Source organism: Schistocerca nitens, chromosome 6, assembly GCF_023898315.1.
Source record: "Schistocerca nitens isolate TAMUIC-IGC-003100 chromosome 6, iqSchNite1.1, whole genome shotgun sequence".
NCBI lineage: Eukaryota > Metazoa > Arthropoda > Insecta > Orthoptera > Acrididae > Schistocerca > Schistocerca nitens.
Genome location: NC_064619.1, coordinates 665,790,270 through 665,816,304, shown reverse-complemented (window position 1 = coordinate 665,816,304; position 26,035 = coordinate 665,790,270).

Genomic DNA, 26,035 nt, shown 5'->3' with positions numbered 1-26,035 from the left:
GCCAAATGCCTCGTCAACAGGCGAATTCCAACGGCAAACTCGAGGAGCTCCCGGAAGGAGTACTGTGAAAGCCTTAAGGTCAACAAATAATGGCGTATCGCTCCTGGTGAACTGGCCAGAGTAAGCTTGTAGATGTGACTGTGTGAAACGGGGTGCAACTGGCAGGAGTAACTATGACTCTCTTAAGGTAGCCAAATGACTCGTCAAAAGGCGAATTACATCGGCAAACCCGAGGAGCTCCCGGAAGGAGTACTGTGAAAGTCTTAAGATCAACAAATAATGGCGTATCGCTTCTGGTGAACTAGCCAGAGTAAGCTTGTAGATGCGACTGTGGTAAAACGAGGAGCAAGTGGCAGGAGTAACTATGACTCTCTTAAGGTAGCCAAATGCCTCGTCAACAGGCGAATTCCAACGGCAAACTCGAGGAGCTCCCGGAAGGAGTACTGTGAAAGTCTTAAGATCAACAAATAATGGCGTATCGCTTCTGGTGAACTAGCCAGAGTAAGCTTGTAATTGCGACTGTGGTAAAACGAGGAGCAAGTGGCAGGAGTAACTATGACTCTCTTAAGGTAGCCAAATGCCTCGTCAACAGGCGAATTCCAACGGCAAACTCGAGGAGCTCCCGGCAGGAGTACTGTGAAAGTCTTAAGATCAACAAATAATGGCGTATCGCTTCTGGTGAACTAGCCAGAGTAAGCTTGTAGATGCGACTGTGGTAAAACGAGGAGCAAGTGGCAGGAGTAACTATGACTCTCTTAAGGTAGCCAAATGCCTCGTCAACAGGCGAATTCCAACGGCAAACTCGAGGAGCTCCCGGCAGGAGTACTGTGAAAGTCTTAAGGTCAACAAATAATGGCGTATCGCTTCTGGTGAACTGGCCAGAGTAAGCTTGTAGATGCGACTGTGGTAAAACGAGGAGCAAGTGGCAGGAGTAACTATGACTCTCTTAAGGTAGCCAAATGCCTCGTCAACAGGCGAATTCCAACGGCAAACTCGAGGAGCTCCCGGCAGGAGTACTGTGAAAGTCTTAAGGACAACAAATAATGGCGTATCGCTTCTGGTGAACTACCCAGAGTAAGCTTGTAGATGCGACTGTGGTAAAACGAGGAGCAAGTGGCAGGAGTAACTATGACTCTCTTAAGGTAGCCAAATGCCTCGTCAACAGGCGAATTCCAACGGCAAACTCGAGGAGCTCCCAGCAGGAGTACTGTGAAAGTCTTAAGGTCAACAAATAATGGCGTATCGCTTCTGGTGAACTAGCCAGAGTAAGCTTGTAGATGTGACTGTGGTAAAATGGGGAGCAAGTGGCAGGAGTAACTATGACTCCCTTAAGGTTGCCAAATGACTCGTCAACAGGCGAATTCCAACGGCAAACTCGAGGAGCTCCCGGAAGGAGTACTGTGAAAGTCTTAAGATCAACAAATAATGGCGTATCGCTTCTGGTGAACTAGCCAGAGTAAGCTTGTAGATGCGACTGTGGTAAAACGAGGAGCAAGTGGCAGGAGTAACTATGACTCTCTTAAGGTAGCCAAATGCCTCGTCAACAGGCGAATTCCAACGGCAAACTCGAGGAGCTCCCAGCAGGAGTACTGTGAAAGTCTTAAGGTCAACAAATAATGGCGTATCGCTCCTGGTGAACTGGCTAGAGTAAGCTTGTAGATGTGACTGTGTGAAACGGGGTGCAACTGGCAGGAGTAACTATGACTCTCTTAAGGTAGCCAAATGACTCGTCAAAAGGCGAATTACATCGGCAAACCCGAGGAGCTCCCGGAAGGAGTACTGTGAAAGTCTTAAGATCAACAAATAATGGCGTATCGCTTCTGGTGAACTAGCCAGAGTAAGCTTGTAGATGCGACTGTGGTAAAACGAGGAGCAAGTGGCAGGAGTAACTATGACTCTCTTAAGGTAGCCAAATGCCTCGTCAACAGGCGAATTCCAACGGCAAACTCGAGGAGCTCCCGGAAGGAGTACTGTGAAAGCCTTAAGGTCAACAAATAATGGCGTATCGCTCCTGGTGAACTGGCCAGAGTAAGCTTGTAGATGTGACTGTGTGAAACGGGGTGCAACTGGCAGGAGTAACTATGACTCTCTTAAGGTAGCCAAATGACTCGTCAAAAGGCGAATTACATCGGCAAACCCGAGGAGCTCCCGGAAGGAGTACTGTGAAAGTCTTAAGATCAACAACTAATGGCGTATCGCTTCTGGTAAACTAGCCAGAGTAAGCTTGTAGATGCGACTGTGGTAAAACGAGGAGCAAGTGGCAGGAGTAACTATGACTCTCTTAAGGTAGCCAAATGCCTCGTCAACAGGCGAATTCCAACGGCAAACTCGAGGAGCTCCCGGAAGGAGTACTGTGAAAGTCTTAAGATCAACAAATAATGGCGTATCGCTTCTGGTGAACTAGCCAGAGTAAGCTTGTAGATGCGACTGTGGTAAAACGAGGAGCAAGTGGCAGGAGTAACTATGACTCTCTTAAGGTAGCCAAATGCCTCGTCAACAGGCGAATTCCAACGGCAAACTCGAGGAGCTCCCGGCAGGAGTACTGTGAAAGTCTTAAGATCAACAAATAATGGCGTATCGCTTCTGGTAAACTAGCCAGAGTAAGCTTGTAGATGCGACTGTGGTAAAACGAGGAGCAAGTGGCAGGAGTAACTATGACTCTCTTAAGGTAGCCAAATGCCTCGTCAACAGGCGAATTCCAACGGCAAACTCGAGGAGCTCCCAGCAGGAGTACTGTGAAAGTCTTAAGGTCAACAAATAATGGCGTATCGCTTCTGGTGAACTAGCCAGAGTAAGCTTGTAGATGTGACTGTGGTAAAATGGGGAGCAAGTGGCAGGAGTAACTATGACTCATTTAAGGTTGCCAAATGACTCGTCAACAGGCGAATTCCAACGGCAAACTCGAGGAGCTCCCGGAAGGAGTACTGTGAAAGTCTTAAGATCAACAAATAATGGCGTATCGCTTCTGGTGAACTAGCCAGAGTAAGCTTGTAGATGCGACTGTGGTAAAACGAGGAGCAAGTGGCAGGAGTAACTATGACTCTCTTAAGGTAGCCAAATGCCTCGTCAACAGGCGAATTCCAACGGCAAACTCGAGGAGCTCCCGGAAGGAGTACTGTGAAAGCCTTAAGGTCAACAAATAATGGCGTATCGCTCCTGGTGAACTGGCCAGAGTAAGCTTGTAGATGTGACTGTGTGAAACGGGGTGCAACTGGCAGGAGTAACTATGACTCTCTTAAGGTAGCCAAATGACTCGTCAAAAGGCGAATTACATCGGCAAACCCGAGGAGCTCCCGGAAGGAGTACTGTGAAAGTCTTAAGATCAACAAATAATGGCGTATCGCTTCTGGTAAACTAGCCAGAGTAAGCTTGTAGATGCGACTGTGGTAAAACGAGGAGCAAGTGGCAGGAGTAACTATGACTCTCTTAAGGTAGCCAAATGCCTCGTCAACAGGCGAATTCCAACGGCAAACTCGAGGAGCTCCCGGAAGGAGTACTGTGAAAGTCTTAAGATCAACAAATAATGGCGTATCGCTTCTGGTGAACTAGCCAGAGTAAGCTTGTAGATGCGACTGTGGTAAAACGAGGAGCAAGTGGCAGGAGTAACTATGACTCTCTTAAGGTAGCCAAATGCCTCGTCAACAGGCGAATTCCAACGGCAAACTCGAGGAGCTCCCGGCAGGAGTACTGTGAAAGTCTCAAGATCAACAAATAATGGCGTATCGCTTCTGGTGAACTAGCCAGAGTAAGCTTGTAGATGCGACTGTGGTAAAACGAGGAGCAAGTGGCAGGAGTAACTATGACTCTCTTAAGGTAGCCAAATGCCTCGTCAACAGGCGAATTCCAACGGCAAACTCGAGGAGCTCCCGGCAGGAGTACTGTGAAAGTCTTAAGGTCAACAAATAATGGCGTATCGCTTCTGGTGAACTGGCCAGAGTAAGCTTGTAGATGCGACTGTGGTAAAACGAGGAGCAAGTGGCAGGAGTAACTATGACTCTCTTAAGGTAGCCAAATGCCTCGTCAACAGGCGAATTCCAACGGCAAACTCGAGGAGCTCCCGGCAGGAGTACTGTGAAAGTCTTAAGGACAACAAATAATGGCGTATCGCTTCTGGTGAACTAGCCAGAGTTAGCTTGTAGATGCGACTGTGGTAAAACGAGGAGCAAGTGGCAGGAGTAACTATGACTCTCTTAAGGTAGCCAAATGCCTCGTCAACAGGCGAATTCCAACGGCAAACTCGAGGATCTCCCAGCAGGAGTACTGTGAAAGTCTTAAGGTCAACAAATAATGGCGTATCGCTTCTGGTGAACTAGCCAGAGTAAGCTTGTAGATGTGACTGTGGTAAAATGGGGAGCAAGTGGCAGGAGTAACTATGACTCCCTTAAGGTTGCCAAATGACTCGTCAACAGGCGAATTCCAACGGCAAACTCGAGGAGCTCCCGGAAGGAGTACTGTGAAAGTCTTAAGATCAACAAATAATGGCGTATCGCTTCTGGTGAACTAGCCAGAGTAAGCTTGTAGATGCGACTGTGGTAAAACGAGGAGCAAGTGGCAGGAGTAACTATGACTCTCTTAAGGTAGCCAAATGCCTCGTCAACAGGCGAATTCCAACGGCAAACTCGAGGAGCTCCCAGCAGGAGTACTGTGAAAGTCTTAAGGTCAACAAATAATGGCGTATCGCTTCTGGTGAACTAGCCAGAGTAAGCTTGTAGATGTGACTGTGGTAAAATGGGGAGCAAGTGGCAGGAGTAACTATGACTCTCTTAAGGTAGCCAAATGCCTCGTCAACAGGCGAATTCCAACGGCAAACTCGAGGAGCTCCCGGCAGGAGTACTGTGAAAGTCTTAAGGACAACAAATAATGGCGTATCGCTTCTGGTGAACTGGCCAGAGTAAGCTTGTAGATGCGACTGTGGTAAAACGAGGAGCAAGTGGCAGATGTAACTATGACTCTCTTAAGGTAGCCAAATGCCTCCTCAACAGGCGAATTCATCGGCAAACTCGAGGAGCTCCCGGAAGGAGTACTGGGAAAGCCTTAAGGTCAACAAATAATGGCGTATCGCTTCTGGTGAACTAGCCAGAGTAAGCTTGTAGATGTGACTGTGGTAAAATGGGGAGCAAGTGGCAGGAGTAACTATGACTCTCTTAGGGTTGCCAAATGACTCGTCAAAAGGCGAATTACATCGGCAAACCCGAGGAGCTCCCGGAAGGAGTACTGTGAAAGTCTTAAGGTCAACAAATAATGGCGTATCGCTCTGGTGAACCGGCCAGAGTAAGCTTGTAGATGCGACTGTGGTAAAACGAGGAACAAGTGGCAGGAGTAACTATGACTCTCTTAAGGTAGCCAAATGCCTCGTCAACAGGCGAATTCGAACGGCAAACTCGAGGAGCTCCCGGCAGGAGTACTGTGAAAGTCTTAAGGTCAACAAATAATGGCGTATCGCTTCTGGTGAACTGGCCAGAGTAAGCTTGTAGATGCGACTGTGGTAAAACGAGGAGCAAGTGGCAGGAGTAACTATGACTCTCTTAAGGTAGCCAAATGCCTCGTCAACAGGCGAATTCCAACGGCAAACTCGAGGAGCTCCCGGAAGGAGTACTGTGAAAGCCTTAAGGTCAACAAATAATGGCGTATCGCTTCTGGTGAACTGGCCAGAGTAAGCTTGTAGATGTGACTGTGTGAAACGGGGTGCAACTGGCAGGAGTAACTATGACTCTCTTAAGGTAGCCAAATGACTCGTCAAAAGGCGAATTACATCGGCAAACCCGAGGAGCTCCCGGAAGGAGTACTGTGAAAGTCTTAAGATCAACAAATAATGGCGTATCGCTTCTGGTGAACTAGCCAGAGTAAGCTTGTAGATGCGACTGTGGTAAAACGAGGAGCAAGTGGCAGGAGTAACTATGACTCTCTTAAGGTAGCCAAATGCCTCGTCAACAGGCGAATTCCAACGGCAAACTCGAGGAGCTCCCAGCAGGAGTACTGTGAAAGTCTTAAGGTCAACAAATAATGGCGTATCGCTCCTGGTGAACTGGCTAGAGTAAGCTTGTAGATGTGACTGTGTGAAACGGGGTGCAACTGGCAGGAGTAACTATGACTCTCTTAAGGTAGCCAAATGACTCGTCAAAAGGCGAATTACATCGGCAAACCCGAGGAGCTCCCGGAAGGAGTACTGTGAAAGTCTTAAGATCAACAAATAATGGCGTATCGCTTCTGGTGAACTAGCCAGAGTAAGCTTGTAGATGCGACTGTGGTAAAACGAGGAGCAAGTGGCAGGAGTAACTATGACTCTCTTAGGGTAGCCAAATGCCTCGTCAACAGGCGAATTCCAACGGCAAACTCGAGGAGCTCCCGGCAGGAGTATTGTGAAAGTCTTAAGGTCAACAAATAATGGCGTATCGCTTCTGGTGAACTGGCCAGAGTAAGCTTGTAGATGCGACTGTGGTAAAACGAGGAGCAAGTGGCAGGAGTAACTATGACTCTCTTAAGGTAGCCAAATGCCTCGTCAACAGGCGAATTCCAACGGCAAACTTGAGGAGCTCCCGGCAGGAGTACTGTGAAAGTCTTAAGGACAACAAATAATGGCGTATCGCTTCTGGTGAACTAGCCAGAGTAAGCTTGTAGATGCGACTGTGGTAAAACGAGGAGCAAGTGGCAGGAGTAACTATGACTCTCTTAAGGTAGCCAAATGCCTCGTCAACAGGCGAATTCCAACGGCAAACTCGAGGAGCTCCCAGCAGGAGTACTGTGAAAGTCTTAAGGTCAACAAATAATGGCGTATCGCTTCTGGTGAACTAGCCAGAGTAAGCTTGTAGATGTGACTGTGGTAAAATGGGGAGCAAGTGGCAGGAGTAACTATGACTCTCTTAAGGTAGCCAAATGCCTCGTCAACAGGCGAATTCCAACGGCAAACTCGAGGAGCTCCCAGCAGGAGTACTGTGAAAGCCTTAAGGTCAACAAATAATGGCGTATCGCTCCTGGTGAACTGGCTAGAGTAAGCTTGTAGATGTGACTGTGTGAAACGGGGTGCAACTGGCAGGAGTAACTATGACTCTCTTAAGGTAGCCAAATGACTCGTCAAAAGGCGAATTACATCGGCAAACCCGAGGAGCTCCCGGAAGGAGTACTGTGAAAGTCTTAAGATCAACAAATAATGGCGTATCGCTTCTGGTGAACTAGCCAGAGTAAGCTTGTAGATGTGACTGTGGTAAAACGAGGAGCAAGTGGCAGGAGTAACTATGACTCTCTTAAGGTAGCCAAATGCCTCGTCAACAGGCGAATTCCAACGGCAAACTCGAGGAGCTCCCGGCAGGAGTACTGTGAAAGTCTTAAGGACAACAAATAATGGCGTATCGCTTCTGGTGAACTAGCCAGAGTAAGCTTGTAGATGCGACTGTGGTAAAACGAGGAGCAAGTGGCAGGAGTAACTATGACTCTCTTAAGGTAGCCAAATGCCTCGTCAACAGGCGAATTCCAACGGCAAACTCGAGGAGCTCCCAGCAGGAGTACTGTGAAAGTCTTAAGGTCAACAAATAATGGCGTATCGCTTCTGGTGAACTAGCCAGAGTAAGCTTGTAGATGTGACTGTGGTAAAATGGGGAGCAAGTGGCAGGAGTAACTATGACTCATTTAAGGTTGCCAAATGACTCGTCAACAGGCGAATTCCAACGGCAAACTCGAGGAGCTCCCGGAAGGAGTACTGTGAAAGTCTTAAGATCAACAAATAATGGCGTATCGCTTCTGGTGAACTAGCCAGAGTAAGCTTGTAGATGCGACTGTGGTAAAACGAGGAGCAAGTGGCAGGAGTAACTATGACTCTCTTAAGGTAGCCAAATGCCTCGTCAACAGGCGAATTCCAACGGCAAACTCGAGGAGCTCCCGGAAGGAGTACTGTGAAAGCCTTAAGGTCAACAAATAATGGCGTATCGCTCCTGGTGAACTGGCCAGAGTAAGCTTGTAGATGTGACTGTGTGAAACGGGGTGCAACTGGCAGGAGTAACTATGACTCTCTTAAGGTAGCCAAATGACTCGTCAAAAGGCGAATTACATCGGCAAACCCGAGGAGCTCCCGGAAGGAGTACTGTGAAAGTCTTAAGATCAACAAATAATGGCGTATCGCTTCTGGTAAACTAGCCAGAGTAAGCTTGTAGATGCGACTGTGGTAAAACGAGGAGCAAGTGGCAGGAGTAACTATGACTCTCTTAAGGTAGCCAAATGCCTCGTCAACAGGCGAATTCCAACGGCAAACTCGAGGAGCTCCCGGAAGGAGTACTGTGAAAGTCTTGAGATCAACAAATAATGGCGTATCGCTTCTGGTGAACTAGCCAGAGTAAGCTTGTAGATGCGACTGTGGTAAAACGAGGAGCAAGTGGCAGGAGTAACTATGACTCTCTTAAGGTAGCCAAATGCCTCGTCAACAGGCGAATTCCAACGGCAAACTCGAGGAGCTCCCGGCAGGAGTACTGTGAAAGTCTTAAGATCAACAAATAATGGCGTATCGCTTCTGGTAAACTAGCCAGAGTAAGCTTGTAGATGCGACTGTGGTAAAACGAGGAGCAAGTGGCAGGAGTAACTATGACTCTCTTAAGGTAGCCAAATGCCTCGTCAACAGGCGAATTCCAACGGCAAACTCGAGGAGCTCCCAGCAGGAGTACTGTGAAAGTCTTAAGGTCAACAAATAATGGCGTATCGCTTCTGGTGAACTAGCCAGAGTAAGCTTGTAGATGTGACTGTGGTAAAATGGGGAGCAAGTGGCAGGAGTAACTATGACTCATTTAAGGTTGCCAAATGACTCGTCAACAGGCGAATTCCAACGGCAAACTCGAGGAGCTCCCGGAAGGAGTACTGTGAAAGTCTTAAGATCAACAAATAATGGCGTATCGCTTCTGGTGAACTAGCCAGAGTAAGCTTGTAGATGCGACTGTGGTAAAACGAGGAGCAAGTGGCAGGAGTAACTATGACTCTCTTAAGGTAGCCAAATGCCTCGTCAACAGGCGAATTCCAACGGCAAACTCGAGGAGCTCCCGGAAGGAGTACTGTGAAAGCCTTAAGGTCAACAAATAATGGCGTATCGCTCCTGGTGAACTGGCCAGAGTAAGCTTGTAGATGTGACTGTGTGAAACGGGGTGCAACTGGCAGGAGTAACTATGACTCTCTTAAGGTAGCCAAATGACTCGTCAAAAGGCGAATTACATCGGCAAACCCGAGGAGCTCCCGGAAGGAGTACTGTGAAAGTCTTAAGATCAACAAATAATGGCGTATCGCTTCTGGTAAACTAGCCAGAGTAAGCTTGTAGATGCGACTGTGGTAAAACGAGGAGCAAGTGGCAGGAGTAACTATGACTCTCTTAAGGTAGCCAAATGCCTCGTCAACAGGCGAATTCCAACGGCAAACTCGAGGAGCTCCCGGAAGGAGTACTGTGAAAGTCTTAAGATCAACAAATAATGGCGTATCACTTCTGGTGAACTAGCCAGAGTAAGCTTGTAGATGCGACTGTGGTAAAACGAGGAGCAAGTGGCAGGAGTAACTATGACTCTCTTAAGGTAGCCAAATGCCTCGTCAACAGGCGAATTCCAACGGCAAACTCGAGGAGCTCCCGGCAGGAGTACTGTGAAAGTCTCAAGATCAACAAATAATGGCGTATCGCTTCTGGTGAACTAGCCAGAGTAAGCTTGTAGATGCGACTGTGGTAAAACGAGGAGCAAGTGGCAGGAGTAACTATGACTCTCTTAAGGTAGCCAAATGCCTCGTCAACAGGCGAATTCCAACGGCAAACTCGAGGAGCTCCCGGCAGGAGTACTGTGAAAGTCTTAAGGTCAACAAATAATGGCGTATCGCTTCTGGTGAACTGGCCAGAGTAAGCTTGTAGATGCGACTGTGGTAAAACGAGGAGCAAGTGGCAGGAGTAACTATGACTCTCTTAAGGTAGCCAAATGCCTCGTCAACAGGCGAATTCCAACGGCAAACTCGAGGAGCTCCCGGCAGGAGTACTGTGAAAGTCTTAAGGACAACAAATAATGGCGTATCGCTTCTGGTGAACTAGCCAGAGTTAGCTTGTAGATGCGACTGTGGTAAAACGAGGAGCAAGTGGCAGGAGTAACTATGACTCTCTTAAGGTAGCCAAATGCCTCGTCAACAGGCGAATTCCAACGGCAAACTCGAGGATCTCCCAGCAGGAGTACTGTGAAAGTCTTAAGGTCAACAAATAATGGCGTATCGCTTCTGGTGAACTAGCCAGAGTAAGCTTGTAGATGTGACTGTGGTAAAATGGGGAGCAAGTGGCAGGAGTAACTATGACTCCCTTAAGGTTGCCAAATGACTCGTCAACAGGCGAATTCCAACGGCAAACTCGAGGAGCTCCCGGAAGGAGTACTGTGAAAGTCTTAAGATCAACAAATAATGGCGTATCGCTTCTGGTGAACTAGCCAGAGTAAGCTTGTAGATGCGACTGTGGTAAAACGAGGAGCAAGTGGCAGGAGTAACTATGACTCTCTTAAGGTAGCCAAATGCCTCGTCAACAGGCGAATTCCAACGGCAAACTCGAGGAGCTCCCAGCAGGAGTACTGTGAAAGTCTTAAGGTCAACAAATAATGGCGTATCGCTTCTGGTGAACTAGCCAGAGTAAGCTTGTAGATGTGACTGTGGTAAAATGGGGAGCAAGTGGCAGGAGTAACTATGACTCTCTTAAGGTAGCCAAATGCCTCGTCAACAGGCGAATTCCAACGGCAAACTCGAGGAGCTCCCGGCAGGAGTACTGTGAAAGTCTTAAGGACAACAAATAATGGCGTATCGCTTCTGGTGAACTGGCCAGAGTAAGCTTGTAGATGCGACTGTGGTAAAACGAGGAGCAAGTGGCAGATGTAACTATGACTCTCTTAAGGTAGCCAAATGCCTCGTCAACAGGCGAATTCATCGGCAAACTCGAGGAGCTCCCGGAAGGAGTACTGGGAAAGCCTTAAGGTCAACAAATAATGGCGTATCGCTTCTGGTGAACTAGCCAGAGTAAGCTTGTAGATGTGACTGTGGTAAAATGGGGAGCAAGTGGCAGGAGTAACTATGACTCTCTTAGGGTTGCCAAATGACTCGTCAAAAGGCGAATTACATCGGCAAACCCGAGGAGCTCCCGGAAGGAGTACTGTGAAAGTCTTAAGGTCAACAAATAATGGCGTATCGCTCTGGTGAACTGGCCAGAGTAAGCTTGTAGATGCGACTGTGGTAAAACGAGGAACAAGTGGCAGGAGTAACTATGACTCTCTTAAGGTAGCCAAATGCCTCGTCAACAGGCGAATTCGAACGGCAAACTCGAGGAGCTCCCGGCAGGAGTACTGTGAAAGTCTTAAGGTCAACAAATAATGGCGTATCGCTTCTGGTGAACTGGCCAGAGTAAGCTTGTAGATGCGACTGTGGTAAAACGAGGAGCAAGTGGCAGGAGTAACTATGACTCTCTTAAGGTAGCCAAATGCCTCGTCAACAGGCGAATTCCAACGGCAAACTCGAGGAGCTCCCGGAAGGAGTACTGTGAAAGCCTTAAGGTCAACAAATAATGGCGTATCGCTCCTGGTGAACTGGCCAGAGTAAGCTTGTAGATGTGACTGTGTGAAACGGGGTGCAACTGGCAGGAGTAACTATGACTCTCTTAAGGTAGCCAAATGACTCGTCAAAAGGCGAATTACATCGGCAAACCCGAGGAGCTCCCGGAAGGAGTACTGTGAAAGTCTTAAGATCAACAAATAATGGCGTATCGCTTCTGGTGAACTAGCCAGAGTAAGCTTGTAGATGCGACTGTGGTAAAACGAGGAGCAAGTGGCAGGAGTAACTATGACTCTCTTAAGGTAGCCAAATGCCTCGTCAACAGGCGAATTCCAACGGCAAACTCGAGGAGCTCCCGGAAGGAGTACTGTGAAAGTCTTAAGATCAACAAATAATGGCGTATCGCTTCTGGTGAACTAGCCAGAGTAAGCTTGTAGATGCGACTGTGGTAAAACGAGGAGCAAGTGGCAGGAGTAACTATGACTCTCTTAAGGTAGCCAAATGCCTCGTCAACAGGCGAATTCCAACGGCAAACTCGAGGAGCTCCCGGCAGGAGTACTGTGAAAGTCTTAAGATCAACAAATAATGGCGTATCGCTTCTGGTGAACTAGCCAGAGTAAGCTTGTAGATGCGACTGTGGTAAAACGAGGAGCAAGTGGCAGGAGTAACTATGACTCTCTTAAGGTAACCAAATGCCTCGTCAACAGGCGAATTCCAACGGCAAACTCGAGGAGCTCCCGGCAGGAGTACTGTGAAAGTCTTAAGGTCAACAAATAATGGCGTATCGCTTCTGGTGAACTGGCCAGAGTAAGCTTGTAGATGCGACTGTGGTAAAACGAGGAGCAAGTGGCAGGAGTAACTATGACTCTCTTAAGGTAGCCAAATGCCTCGTCAACAGGCGAATTCCAACGGCAAACTCGAGGAGCTCCCAGCAGGAGTACTGTGAAAGTCTTAAGGTCAACAAATAATGGCGTATCGCTTCTGGTGAACTAGCCAGAGTAAGCTTGTAGATGTGACTGTGGTAAAATGGGGAGCAAGTGGCAGGAGTAACTATGACTCCCTTAAGGTTGCCAAATGACTCGTCAACAGGCGAATTCCAACGGCAAACTCGAGGAGCTCCCGGAAGGAGTACTGTGAAAGTCTTAAGATCAACAAATAATGGCGTATCGCTTCTGGTGAACTAGCCAGAGTAAGCTTGTAGATGCGACTGTGGTAAAACGAGGAGCAAGTGGCAGGAGTAACTATGACTCTCTTAAGGTAGCCAAATGCCTCGTCAACAGGCGAATTCCAACGGCAAACTCGAGGAGCTCCCGGCAGGAGTACTGTGAAAGTCTTAAGATCAACAAATAATGGCGTATCGCTTCTGGTGAACTAGCCAGAGTAAGCTTGTAGATGTGACTGTGGTAAAATGGGGAGCAAGTGGCAGGAGTAACTATGACTCCCTTAAGGTTGCCAAATGACTCGTCAACAGGCGAATTCCAACGGCAAACTCGAGGAGCTCCCGGAAGGAGTACTGTGAAAGTCTTAAGATCAACAAATAATGGCGTATCGCTTCTGGTGAACTAGCCAGAGTAAGCTTGTAGATGCGACTGTGGTAAAACGAGGAGCAAGTGGCAGGAGTAACTATGACTCTCTTAAGGTAGCCAAATGCCTCGTCAACAGGCGAATTCCAACGGCAAACTCGAGGAGCTCCCAGCAGGAGTACTGTGAAAGTCTTAAGGTCAACAAATAATGGCGTATCGCTTCTGGTGAACTAGCCAGAGTAAGCTTGTAGATGTGACTGTGGTAAAATGGGGAGCAAGTGGCAGGAGTAACTATGACTCTCTTAAGGTAGCCAAATGCCTCGTCAACAGGCGAATTCCAACGGCAAACGTGAGGAGCTCCCGGCAGGAGTACTGTGAAAGTCTTAAGGACAACAAATAATGGCGTATCGCTTCTGGTGAACTGGCCAGAGTAAGCTTGTAGATGCGACTGTGGTAAAACGAGGAGCAAGTGGCAGATGTAACTATGACTCTCTTAAGGTAGCCAAATGCCTCGTCAACAGGCGAATTCATCGGCAAACTCGAGGAGCTCCCGGAAGGAGTACTGGGAAAGCCTTAAGGTCAACAAATAATGGCGTATCGCTTCTGGTGAACTAGCCAGAGTAAGCTTGTAGATGTGACTGTGGTAAAATGGGGAGCAAGTGGCAGGAGTAACTATGACTCTCTTAGGGTTGCCAAATGACTCGTCAAAAGGCGAATTACATCGGCAAACCCGAGGAGCTCCCGGAAGGAGTACTGTGAAAGTCTTAAGGTCAACAAATAATGGCGTATCGCTCTGGTGAACTGGCCAGAGTAAGCTTGTAGATGCGACTGTGGTAAAACGAGGAACAAGTGGCAGGAGTAACTATGACTCTCTTAAGGTAGCCAAATGCCTCGTCAACAGGCGAATTCGAACGGCAAACTCGAGGAGCTCCCGGCAGGAGTACTGTGAAAGTCTTAAGGTCAACAAATAATGGCGTATCGCTTCTGGTGAACTGGCCAGAGTAAGCTTGTAGATGCGACTGTGGTAAAACGAGGAGCAAGTGGCAGGAGTAACTATGACTCTCTTAAGGTAGCCAAATGCCTCGTCAACAGGCGAATTCCAACGGCAAACTCGAGGAGCTCCCGGAAGGAGTACTGTGAAAGCCTTAAGGTCAACAAATAATGGCGTATCGCTCCTGGTGAACTGGCCAGAGTAAGCTTGTAGATGTGACTGTGTGAAACGGGGTGCAACTGGCAGGAGTAACTATGACTCTCTTAAGGTAGCCAAATGACTCGTCAAAAGGCGAATTACATCGGCAAACCCGAGGAGCTCCCGGAAGGAGTACTGTGAAAGTCTTAAGATCAACAAATAATGGCGTATCGCTTCTGGTGAACTAGCCAGAGTAAGCTTGTAGATGCGACTGTGGTAAAACGAGGAGCAAGTGGCAGGAGTAACTATGACTCTCTTAAGGTAGCCAAATGCCTCGTCAACAGGCGAATTCCAACGGCAAACTCGAGGAGCTCCCGGAAGGAGTACTGTGAAAGTCTTAAGATCAACAAATAATGGCGTATCGCTTCTGGTGAACTAGCCAGAGTAAGCTTGTAGATGCGACTGTGGTAAAACGAGGAGCAAGTGGCAGGAGTAACTATGACTCTCTTAAGGTAGCCAAATGCCTCGTCAACAGGCGAATTCCAACGGCAAACTCGAGGAGCTCCCGGCAGGAGTACTGTGAAAGTCTTAAGATCAACAAATAATGGCGTATCGCTTCTGGTGAACTAGCCAGAGTAAGCTTGTAGATGCGACTGTGGTAAAACGAGGAGCAAGTGGCAGGAGTAACTATGACTCTCTTAAGGTAACCAAATGCCTCGTCAACAGGCGAATTCCAACGGCAAACTCGAGGAGCTCCCGGCAGGAGTACTGTGAAAGTCTTAAGGTCAACAAATAATGGCGTATCGCTTCTGGTGAACTGGCCAGAGTAAGCTTGTAGATGCGACTGTGGTAAAACGAGGAGCAAGTGGCAGGAGTAACTATGACTCTCTTAAGGTAGCCAAATGCCTCGTCAACAGGCGAATTCCAACGGCAAACTCGAGGAGCTCCCAGCAGGAGTACTGTGAAAGTCTTAAGGTCAACAAATAATGGCGTATCGCTTCTGGTGAACTAGCCAGAGTAAGCTTGTAGATGTGACTGTGGTAAAATGGGGAGCAAGTGGCAGGAGTAACTATGACTCCCTTAAGGTTGCCAAATGACTCGTCAACAGGCGAATTCCAACGGCAAACTCGAGGAGCTCCCGGAAGGAGTACTGTGAAAGTCTTAAGATCAACAAATAATGGCGTATCGCTTCTGGTGAACTAGCCAGAGTAAGCTTGTAGATGCGACTGTGGTAAAACGAGGAGCAAGTGGCAGGAGTAACTATGACTCTCTTAAGGTAGCCAAATGCCTCGTCAACAGGCGAATTCCAACGGCAAACTCGAGGAGCTCCCGGCAGGAGTACTGTGAAAGTCTTAAGATCAACAAATAATGGCGTATCGCTTCTGGTGAACTAGCCAGAGTAAGCTTGTAGATGCGACCGTGGTAAAACGAGGAGCAAGTGGCAGGAGTAACTACGACTCTCTTAAGGTAGCCAAATGCCTCGTCAACAGGCGAATTCCAACGGCAAACTCGAGGAGCTCCCGGCAGGAGTACTGTGAAAGTCTTAAGGTCAACAAATAATGGCGTATCGCTTCTGGTGAACTGGCCAGAGTAAGCTTGTAGATGCGACTGTGGTAAAACGAGGAGCAAGTGGCAGGAGTAACTATGACTCTCTTAAGGTAGCCAAATGCCTCGTCAACAGGCGAATTCCAACGGCAAACTCGAGGAGCTCCCGGCAGGAGTACTGTGAAAGTCTTAAGGACAACAAATAATGGCGTATCGCTTCTGGTGAACTAGCCAGAGTAAGCTTGTAGATGCGACTGTGGTAAAACGAGGAGCAAGTGGCAGGAGTAACTATGACTCTCTTAAGGTAGCCAAATGCCTCGTCAACAGGCGAATTCCAACGGCAAACTCGAGGAGCTCCCAGCAGGAGTACTGTGAAAGTCTTAAGGTCAACAAATAATGGCGTATCGCTTCTGGTGAACTAGCCAGAGTAAGCTTGTAGATGTGACTGTGGTAAAATGGGGAGCAAGTGGCAGGAGTAACTATGACTCTCTTAAGGTAGCCAAATGCCTCGTCAACAGGAGAATTCCAACGGCAAACTCGAGGAGCTCCCGGCAGGAGTACTGTGAAAGTCTTAAGGACAACATATAATGGCGTATCGCTTCTGGTGAACTGGCCAGAGTAAGCTTGTAGATGCGACTGTGGTAAAACGAGGAGCAAGTGGCAGGAGTAACTATGACTCTCTTAAGGTAGCCAAATGCCTCGTCAACAGGCGAATTCCAACGGCAAACTCAAGGAGCTCCCGGCAGGAGTACTGTGAAAGTCTTAAGGACAACAAATAATGGCGTATCGCTTCTGGTGAACTACCCAGAGTAAGCTTGTAGATGCGACTGTGGTAAAACGAGGAGCAAGTGGCAGGAGTAACTATGACTCTCTTAAGGTGGCCAAATGCCTCGTCAACAGGCGAATTCCAACGGCAAACTCGAGGAGCTCCCAGCAGGAGTACTGTGAAAGTCATAAGGTCAACAAATAATGGCGTATCGCTCTGGTGAACTGGCCAGAGTAAGCTTGTAGATGCGACTGTGGTAAAACGAGGAGCAAGTGGCAGGAGTAACTATGACTCTCTTAAGGTAGCCAAATGCCTCGTCAACAGGCGAATTCGAACGGCAAACTCGAGGAGCTCCCGGCAGGAGTACTGTGAAAGTCTTAAGGTCAACAAATAATGGCGTATCGCTTCTGGTGAACTGGCCAGAGTAAGCTCGTAGATGCGACTGTGGTAAAACGAGGAGCAAGTGGCAGGAGTAACTATGACTCTCTTAAGGTAGCCAAATGCCTCGTCAACAGGCGAATTCCAACGGCAAACTCGAGGAGCTCCCGGAAGGAGTACTGTGAAAGCCTTAAGGTCAACAAATAATGGCGTATCGCTCCTGGTGAACTGGCCAGAGTAAGCTTGTAGATGTGACTGTGTGAAACGGGGTGCAACTGGCAGGAGTAACTATGACTCTCTTAAGGTAGCCAAATGACTCGTCAAAAGGCGAATTACATCGGCAAACCCGAGGAGCTCCCGGAAGGAGTACTGTGAAAGTCTTAAGATCAACAAATAATGGCGTATCGCTTCTGGTGAACTAGCCAGAGTAAGCTTGTAGATGCGACTGTGGTAAAACGAGGAGCAAGTGGCAGGAGTAACTATGACTCTCTTAAGGTAGCCAAATGCCTCGTCAACAGGCGAATTCCAACGGCAAACTCGAGGAGCTCCCGGAAGGAGTACTGTGAAAGTCTTAAGATCAACAAATAATGGCGTATCGCTTCTGGTGAACTAGCCAGAGTAAGCTTGTAGATGCGACTGTGGTAAAACGAGGAGCAAGTGGCAGGAGTAACTATGACTCTCTTAAGGTAGAGAAATGCCTCGTCAACAGGCGAATTCCAACGGCAAACTCGAGGAGCTCCCGGCAGGAGTACTGTGAAAGTCTTAAGATCAACAAATAATGGCGTATCGCTTCTGGTGAACTAGCCAGAGTAAGCTTGTAGATGCGACTGTGGTAAAACGAGGAGCAAGTGGCAGGAGTAACTATGACTCTCTTAAGGTAGCCAAATGCCTCGTCAACAGGCGAATTCCAACGGCAAACTCGAGGAGCTCCCGGAAGGAGTACTGTGAAAGTCTTAAGATCAACAAATAATGGCGTATCGCTTCTGGTGAACTAGCCAGAGTAAGCTTGTAGATGCGACTGTGGTAAAACGAGGAGCAAGTGGCAGGAGTAACTATGACTCTCTTAAGGTAGCCAAATGCCTCGTCAACAGGCGAATTCCAACGGCAAACTCGAGGAGCTCCCGGCAGGAGTACTGTGAAAGTCTTAAGATCAACAAATAATGGCGTATCGCTTCTGGTGAACTAGCCAGAGTAAGCTTGTAGATGCGACTGTGGTAAAACGAGGAGCAAGTGGCAGGAGTAACTATGACTCTCTTAAGGTAACCAAATGCCTCGTCAACAGGCGAATTCCAACGGCAAACTCGAGGAGCTCCCGGCAGGAGTACTGTGAAAGTCTTAAGGTCAACAAATAATGGCGTATCGCTTCTGGTGAACTGGCCAGAGTAAGCTTGTAGATGCGACTGTGGTAAAACGAGGAGCAAGTGGCAGGAGTAACTATGACTCTCTTAAGGTAGCCAAATGCCTCGTCAACAGGCGAATTCCAACGGCAAACTCGAGGAGCTCCCAGCAGGAGTACTGTGAAAGTCTTAAGGTCAACAAATAATGGCGTATCGCTTCTGGTGAACTAGCCAGAGTAAGCTTGTAGATGTGACTGTGGTAAAATGGGGAGCAAGTGGCAGGAGTAACTATGACTCCCTTAAGGTTGCCAAATGACTCGTCAACAGGCGAATTCCAACGGCAAACTCGAGGAGCTCCCGGAAGGAGTACTGTGAAAGTCTTAAGATCAACAAATAATGGCGTATCGCTTCTGGTGAACTAGCCAGAGTAAGCTTGTAGATGCGACTGTGGTAAAACGAGGAGCAAGTGGCAGGAGTAACTATGACTCTCTTAAGGTAGCCAAATGCCTCGTCAACAGGCGAATTCCAACGGCAAACTCGAGGAGCTCCCGGCAGGAGTACTGTGAAAGTCTTAAGATCAACAAATAATGGCGTATCGCTTCTGGTGAACTAGCCAGAGTAAGCTTGTAGATGCGACCGTGGTAAAACGAGGAGCAAGTGGCAGGAGTAACTACGACTCTCTTAAGGTAGCCAAATGCCTCGTCAACAGGCGAATTCCAACGGCAAACTCGAGGAGCTCCCGGCAGGAGTACTGTGAAAGTCTTAAGGTCAACAAATAATGGCGTATCGCTTCTGGTGAACTGGCCAGAGTAAGCTTGTAGATGCGACTGTGGTAAAACGAGGAGCAAGTGGCAGGAGTAACTATGACTCTCTTAAGGTAGCCAAATGCCTCGTCAACAGGCGAATTCCAACGGCAAACTCGAGGAGCTCCCGGCAGGAGTACTGTGAAAGTCTTAAGGACAACAAATAATGGCGTATCGCTTCTGGTGAACTAGCCAGAGTAAGCTTGTAGATGCGACTGTGGTAAAACGAGGAGCAAGTGGCAGGAGTAACTATGACTCTCTTAAGGTAGCCAAATGCCTCGTCAACAGGCGAATTCCAACGGCAAACTCGAGGAGCTCCCAGCAGGAGTACTGTGAAAGTCTTAAGGTCAACAAATAATGGCGTATCGCTTCTGGTGAACTAGCCAGAGTAAGCTTGTAGATGTGACTGTGGTAAAATGGGGAGCAAGTGGCAGGAGTAACTATGACTCTCTTAAGGTAGCCAAATGCCTCGTCAACAGGAGAATTCCAACGGCAAACTCGAGGAGCTCCCGGCAGGAGTACTGTGAAAGTCTTAAGGACAACATATAATGGCGTATCGCTTCTGGTGAACTGGCCAGAGTAAGCTTGTAGATGCGACTGTGGTAAAACGAGGAGCAAGTGGCAGGAGTAACTATGACTCTCTTAAGGTAGCCAAATGCCTCGTCAACAGGCGAATTCCAACGGCAAACTCAAGGAGCTCCCGGCAGGAGTACTGTGAAAGTCTTAAGGACAACAAATAATGGCGTATCGCTTCTGGTGAACTACCCAGAGTAAGCTTGTAGATGCGACTGTGGTAAAACGAGGAGCAAGTGGCAGGAGTAACTATGACTCTCTTAAGGTGGCCAAATGCCTCGTCAACAGGCGAATTCCAACGGCAAACTCGAGGAGCTCCCAGCAGGAGTACTGTGAAAGTCATAAGGTCAACAAATAATGGCGTATCGCTCTGGTGAACTGGCCAGAGTAAGCTTGTAGATGCGACTGTGGTAAAACGAGGAACAAGTGGCAGGAGTAACTATGACTCTCTTAAGGTAGCCAAATGCCTCGTCAACAGGCGAATTCGAACGGCAAACTCGAGGAGCTCCCGGCAGGAGTACTGTGAAAGTCTTAAGGTCAACAAATAATGGCGTATCGCTTCTGGTGAACTGGCCAGAGTAAGCTCGTAGATGCGACTGTGGTAAAACGAGGAGCAAGTGGCAGGAGTAACTATGACTCTCTTAAGGTAGCCAAATGCCTCGTCAACAGGCGAATTCCAACGGCAAACTCGAGGAGCTCCCGGAAGGAGTACTGTGAAAGCCTTAAGGTCAACAAATAATGGCGTATCGCTCCTGGTGAACTGGCCAGAGTAAGCTTGTAGATGTGACTGTGTGAAACGGGGTGCAACTGGCAGGAGTAACTATGACTCTCTTAAGGTAGCCAAATGACTCGTCAAAAGGCGAATTACATCGGCAAACCCGAGGAGCTCCCGGAAGGAGTACTGTGAAAGTCTTAAGATCAACAAATAATGGCGTATCGCTTCTGGTGAACTAGCCAGAGTAAGCTTGTAGATGCGACTGTGGTAAAACGAGGAGCAAGTGGCAGGAGTAACTATGACTCTCTTAAGGTAGCCAAATGCCTCGTCAACAGGCGAATTCCAACGGCAAACTCGAGGAGCTCCCGGAAGGAGTACTGTGAAAGTCTTAAGATCAACAAATAATGGCGTATCGCTTCTGGTGAACTAGCCAGAGTAAGCTTGTAGATGCGACTGTGGTAAAACGAGGAGCAAGTGGCAGGAGTAACTATGACTCTCTTAAGGTAGAGAAATGCCTCGTCAACAGGCGAATTCCAACGGCAAACTCGAGGAGCTCCCGGCAGGAGTACTGTGAAAGTCTTAAGATCAACAAATAATGGCGTATCGCTTCTGGTGAACTAGCCAGAGTAAGCTTGTAGATGCGACTGTGGTAAAACGAGGAGCAAGTGGCAGGAGTAACTATGACTCTCTTAAGGTAACCAAATGCCTCGTCAACAGGCGAATTCCAACGGCAAACTCGAGGAGCTCCCGGCAGGAGTACTGTGAAAGTCTTAAGGTCAACAAATAATGGCGTATCGCTTCTGGTGAACTGGCCAGAGTAAGCTTGTAGATGCGACTGTGGTAAAACGAGGAGCAAGTGGCAGGAGTAACTATGACTCTCTTAAGGTAGCCAAATGCCTCGTCAACAGGCGAATTCCAACGGCAAACTCGAGGAGCTCCCAGCAGGAGTACTGTGAAAGTCTTAAGGTCAACAAATAATGGCGTATCGCTTCTGGTGAACTAGCCAGAGTAAGCTTGTAGATGTGACTGTGGTAAAATGGGGAGCAAGTGGCAGGAGTAACTATGCCTCCCTTAAGGTTGCCAAATGACTCGTCAACAGGCGAATTCCAACGGCAAACTCGAGGAGCTCCCGGAAGGAGTACTGTGAAAGTCTTAAGATCAACAAATAATGGCGTATCGCTTCTGGTGAACTAGCCAGAGTAAGCTTGTAGATGCGACTGTGGTAAAACGAGGAGCAAGTGGCAGGAGTAACTATGACTCTCTTAAGGTAGCCAAATGCCTCGTCAACAGGCGAATTCCAACGGCAAACTCGAGGAGCTCCCGGCAGGAGTACTGTGAAAGTCTTAAGATCAACAAATAATGGCGTATCGCTTCTGGTGACCTAGCCAGAGTAAGCTTGTAGATGCGACCGTGGTAAAACGAGGAGCAAGTGGCAGGAGTAACTACGACTCTCTTAAGGTAGCCAAATGCCTCGTCAACAGGCGAATTCCAACGGCAAACTCGAGGAGCTCCCGGCAGGAGTACTGTGAAAGTCTTAAGGTCAACAAATAATGGCGTATCGCTTCTGGTGAGCTGGCCAGAGTAAGCTTGTAGATGCGACTGTGGTAAAACGAGGAGCAAGTGGCAGGAGTAACTATGACTCTCTTAAGGTAGCCAAATGCCTCGTCAACAGGCGAATTCCAACGGCAAACTCGAGGAGCTCCCGGCAGGAGTACTGTGAAAGTCTTAAGGACAACAAATAATGGCGTATCGCTTCTGGTGAACTAGCCAGAGTAAGCTTGTAGATGTGACTGTGGTAAAATGGGGAGCAAGTGGCAGGAGTAACTATGACTCTCTTAAGGTAGCCAAATGCCTCGTCAACAGGAGAATTCCAACGGCAAACTCGAGGAGCTCCCGGCAGGAGTACTGTGAAAGTCTTAAGGACAACAAATAATGGCGTATCGCTTCTGGTGAACTGGCCAGAGTAAGCTTGTAGATGCGACTGTGGTAAAACGAGGAGCAAGTGGCAGGAGTAACTATGACTCTCTTAAGGTAGCCAAATGCCTCGTCAACAGGCGAATTCCAACGGCAAACTCGAGGAGCTCCCGGCAGGAGTACTGTGAAAGTCTTAAGGACAACAAATAATGGCGTATCGCTTCTGGTGAACTACCCAGAGTAAGCTTGTAGATGCGACTGTGGTAAAACGAGGAGCAAGTGGCAGGAGTAACTATGACTCTCTTAAGGTAGCCAAATGCCTCGTCAACAGGCGAATTCCAACGGCAAACTCGAGGAGCTCCCAGCAGGAGTACTGTGAAAGTCATAAGGTCAACAAATAATGGCGTATCGCTTCTGGTGAACTAGCCAGAGTAAGCTTGTAGATGTGACTGTGGTAAAATGGGGAGCAAGTGGCAGGAGTAACTATGACTCCCTTAAGGTTGCCAAATGACTCGTCAACAGGCGAATTCCAACGGCAAACTCGAGGAGCTCCCGGAAGGAGTACTGTGAAAGTCTTAAGATCAACAAATAATGGCGTATCGCTTCTGGTGAACTAGCCAGAGTAAGCTTGTAGATGCGACTGTGGTAAAACGAGGAGCAAGTGGCAGGAGTAACTATGACTCTCTTAAGGTAGCCAAATGCCTCGTCAACAGGCGAATTCCAACGGCAAACTCGAGGAGCTCCCAGCAGGAGTACTGTGAAAGTCTTAAGGTCAACAAATAATGGCGTATCGCTTCTGGTGAACTAGCCAGAGTAAGCTTGTAGATGTGACTGTGGTAAAATGGGGAGCAAGTGGCAGGAGTAACTATGACTCTCTTAAGGTAGCCAAATGCCTCGTCAACAGGCGAATTCCAACGGCAAACTCGAGGAGCTCCCGGCAGGAGTACTGTGAAAGTCTTAAGGACAACAAATAATGGCGTATCGCTTCTGGTGAACTGGCCAGAGTAAGCTTGTAGATGCGACTGTGGTAAAACGAGGAGCAAGTGGCAGGAGTAACTATGACTCTCTTAAGGTAGCCAAATGCCTCGTCAACAGGCGAATTCCATCGGCAAACTCGAGGAGCTCCCGGAAGGAGTACTGGGAAAGCCTTAAGGTCAACAAATAATGGCGTATCGCTTCTGGTGAACTAGCCAGAGTAAGCTTGTAGATGTGACTGTGGTAAAATGGGGAGCAAGTGGCAGGAGTAACTATGACTCTCTTAGGGTTGCCAAATGACTCGTCAAAAGGCGAATTACATCGGCAAACCCGAGGAGCTCCCGGAAGGAGTACTGGTGAAAGTCTTAAGGTCAACAAATAATGGCGTATCGCTCTGGTGAACTGGCCAGAGTAAGCTTGTAGATGCGACTGTGGTAAAACGAGGAGCAAGTGGCAGGAGTAACTATGACTCTCTTAAGGTAGCCAAATGCCTCGTCAACAGGCGAATTCCAACGGCAAACTCGAGGAGCTCCCGGCAGGAGTACTGTGAAAGTCTTAAGGTCAACAAATAATGGCGTATCGCTTCTGGTGAACTAGCCAGAGTAAGCTTGTAGATGTGACTGTGTGAAACGGGGTGCAACTGGCAGGAGTAACTATGACTCTCTTAAGGTAGCCAAATGACTCGTCAAAAGGCGAATTACATCTGCAAACCCGAGGAGCTCCCGGAAGGAGTACTGTGAAAGTCTTAAGATCAACAAATAATGGCGTATCGCTTCTGGTGAACTAGCCAGAGTAAGCTTGTAGATGCGACTGTGGTAAAACGAGGAGCAAGTGGCAGGAGTAACTATGACTCTCTTAAGGTAGCCAAATGCCTCGTCAACAGGCGAATTCCCACGGCAAACTCGAGGAGCTCCCGGAAGGAGTACTGTGAAAGTCTTAAGATCAACAAATAATGGCGTATCGCTTCTGGTGAACTAGCCAGAGTAAGCTTGTAGATGCGACTGTGGTAAAACGAGGAGCAAGTGGCAGGAGTAACTATGACTCTCTTAAGGTAGCCAAATGCCTCGTCAACAGGCGAATTCCAACGGCAAACTCGAGGAGCTCCCGGCAGGAGTACTGTGAAAGTCTTAAGATCAACAAATAATGGCGTATCGCTTCTGGTGAACTAGCCAGAGTAAGCTTGTAGATGCGACTGTGGTAAAACGAGGAGCAAGTGGCAGGAGTAACTATGACTCTCTTAAGGTAGCCAAATGCCTCGTCAACAGGCGAATTCCAACGGCAAACTCGAGGAGCTCCCAGCAGGAGTACTGTGAAAGTCTTAAGGTCAACAAATAATGGCGTATCGCTTCTGGTGAACTTGCCAGAGTAAGCTTGTAGATGTGACTGTGGTAAAATGGGGAGCAAGTGGCAGGAGTAACTTTGACTCATTTAAGGTTGCTAAATGACTCGTCAACAGGCGAATTCCAACGGCAAACTCGAGGAGCTCCCGGAAGGAGTACTGTGAAAGTCTTAAGATCAACAAATAATGGCGTATCGCTTCTGGTGAACTACCCAGAGTAAGCTTGTAGATGTGACTGTGGTAAAACGAGGAGCAAGTGGCAGGAGTAACTATGACTCTCTTAAGGTATCCAAATGCCTCGTCAACAGGCGAATTCCAACGGAAAACTCGAGGAGCTCCCGGCAGGAGTACTGTGAAAGTCTTAAGGACAACAAATAATGGCGTATCGCTTCTGGTGAACTGGCCAGAGTAAGCTTGTAGATGCGACTGTGGTAAAACGAGGAGCAAGTGGCAGGAGTAACTATGACTCTCTTAAGGTAGCCAAATGCCTCGTCAACAGGCGAATTCCAACGGCAAACTCGAGGAGCTCCCAGCAGGAGTACTGTGAAAGTCTTAAGGTCAACAAATAATGGCGTATCGCTTCTGGTGAACTAGCCAGAGTAAGCTTGTAGATGTGACTGTGGTAAAATGGGGAGCAAGTGGCAGGAGTAACTATGCCTCCCTTAAGGTTGCCAAATGACTCGTCAACAGGCGAATTCCAACGGCAAACTCGAGGAGCTCCCGGAAGGAGTACTGTGAAAGTCTTAAGATCAACAAATAATGGCGTATCGCTTCTGGTGAACTAGCCAGAGTAAGCTTGTAGATGCGACTGTGGTAAAACGAGGAGCAAGTGGCAGGAGTAACTATGACTCTCTTAAGGTAGCCAAATGCCTCGTCAACAGGCGAATTCCAACGGCAAACTCGAGGAGCTCCCGGCAGGAGTACTGTGAAAGTCTTAAGATCAACAAATAATGGCGTATCGCTTCTGGTGACCTAGCCAGAGTAAGCTTGTAGATGCGACCGTGGTAAAACGAGGAGCAAGTGGCAGGAGTAACTACGACTCTCTTAAGGTAGCCAAATGCCTCGTCAACAGGCGAATTCCAACGGCAAACTCGAGGAGCTCCCGGCAGGAGTACTGTGAAAGTCTTAAGGTCAACAAATAATGGCGTATCGCTTCTGGTGAGCTGGCCAGAGTAAGCTTGTAGATGCGACTGTGGTAAAACGAGGAGCAAGTGGCAGGAGTAACTATGACTCTCTTAAGGTAGCCAAATGCCTCGTCAACAGGCGAATTCCAACGGCAAACTCGAGGAGCTCCCGGCAGGAGTACTGTGAAAGTCTTAAGGACAACAAATAATGGCGTATCGCTTCTGGTGAACTAGCCAGAGTAAGCTTGTAGATGTGACTGTGGTAAAATGGGGAGCAAGTGGCAGGAGTAACTATGACTCTCTTAAGGTAGCCAAATGCCTCGTCAACAGGAGAATTCCAACGGCAAACTCGAGGAGCTCCCGGCAGGAGTACTGTGAAAGTCTTAAGGAC